Source organism: Microtus ochrogaster, unplaced genomic scaffold (genome assembly GCF_000317375.1).
Source record: "Microtus ochrogaster isolate Prairie Vole_2 unplaced genomic scaffold, MicOch1.0 UNK81, whole genome shotgun sequence".
Classification (NCBI taxonomy): Eukaryota; Metazoa; Chordata; class Mammalia; order Rodentia; family Cricetidae; genus Microtus; species Microtus ochrogaster.
In genome coordinates this window covers 630,569-632,536 of record NW_004949179.1, presented here as the reverse complement: position 1 = coordinate 632,536, position 1,968 = coordinate 630,569, and positions in this window count along the sequence as shown.

Sequence of the window (1,968 nt, the reverse complement as noted above, 5' to 3'; positions counted from 1 at the left end):
AGGGTTTCTCTGTGGTTTTGGAGCCTGTCCTGGAACTAGCTCTTGTAGACCAGGCTGGTCTCGAACTCACAGGGATTCACCTGCCTCTGCCTCCCAAGTGCTGGGATTAAAGGCATGCGCCACCACCGCCTGGCCATGCCCAGTTATTTTTGTTTTGATTCTTAAAGCAATATTTTTATGATTTTTAATTTTGTGCATATGTGTGTGCAAATACCTGTGGAGGTCAAAGGCATCCTCTGTAGCTGGAGATACAGTCACGTGTGAGCCACCTGATGTGGGTGCTTGGAACTGAACTCGGGTCCTTTGGAAGAGCTGTACGTGCTCTCAACTACTTAGCCTTGTTGTTGTGTGGTGGTGGTGGTGGTGGCGGCGGCGGCGGCGGTTTTTTGAGTCAGGGTTTCTCTGTGTAATTTTTTTTTTTTTTTTAGACAGGCTCTCACATAGGAGAGAATAGCCTTAAACTACTGATCCTCCTGCCTCTGCCTCCCCAGGGCTAGGATCCCAGGGTTCCCCACCTTGCTCTGTTGTTAATGACTTTTCATTGTTTACAAATCTCTGAGACTCCAGGACCATGAGCCCCATTTTCCAGATGAGACAGAGACTTAATTCATTCCAGAGGCCCACATGGCACTGAGGCCCTGGATTGCCCTCCTGCCCCACCACTTAACTACCCTTGCTTTCCCTAATCTTGGGCAAGTGACTTTGGGCTTTAGTTGATCTTTGGCCCTGAAGACAGCCCTGGGATTCCCAGAGGAGAGGAAGCAAACAGTAGAGACAGTCTTGTCTGAGGCCAAGCATTCAGAGAGGCTGTGATCCCTGCCAAGTGCTCTCCACCATAGGGCCACAATGAAGTGTCCGCTGCTGCTGCTGCTGCTGCTAATGCTGCTGCTGCCAAACCCAGACCCAGCCAGTGCCTCTGGCACCATTGGCAGAGACAGCTCAGTGCTGGACCACTGCCTGACCCTTGCCTCAGTTGGCATTGTTGGTAGGGAACCTTGAGGCCTTCCAGGAGCTTACCTCCCTCCACCCTCCCTCCTTCCTCCCTGCATCGCATCAAAGCCTGGTAGCACCACAGTAAGGCTCTCTGTTCTCTGGATGGGGACACCAGCCCCTTTGTGGGGCCATTTAACTCTATTGTTGCTAGAGCTGTTACGGCTGGAACCTGGGCTCTGGTGGTTCTAACAAGGCAGGCTGAGCCATTCAATTAAAGACCCAACTAGGTCTCAGGCTGGGGCTTTGTGGGATGATATTTGCCTAGCGTGCCTGAGGTCCTGGGCTCCCTCCCAGCATCTCACTAACCAGGTGCGGTGGCACACACTTGACATCCCAGCACTCACCAGGAGTTCAAGGACATCCTTGGCTACAAAACAAGTCTGAGTACAGTGTAGGCTATATAAGATCCTTTATCAAAAATTAAACATGGCAGACATGGCATGGTGGTATAGGCCTTTAAATCCCAGCACTGGAGAGGCAGAGGCAGAGGCAGGTGGATCTCTGAATTTCTGGCAAACCTGGTCTACATGATGAGCTCCAGGACAGCCAGGGCTATATAGTGACACCGATACATCAAAGAGTGTGGCAGACACAGATGGTTCCATGGCTATGAGAAGGCTTGCTCTGCTACGCAAGCACAAGGTTCGGAATCCCCATCCCCACACCCACGTAAAAGAGTTGGGCATGGCCACACCAGCTTGTCATCCCAAAGCTGGACCAAGTGGGCAGAAACAGGAGGATGTCTGGGACTTGCTGGCTATCAGCCCAGTCTGGATTCAGGGAGAGGCAGAGAGGAAGGGTACAGCCAGTGTCAGCAAGAAACGGGATTCCTAGCTGGGCGGATATATATAAATTCCAGAAATAAAAATATAAAAAGTCCTCGGGAGGCAGAGGCAGGTGGATCTCTGTGAGTTCGAGACCAGTCTGGTCTACAGAGCTAGTTCCAGGACAGGCTCCAAAGCCACAGAGAAACCC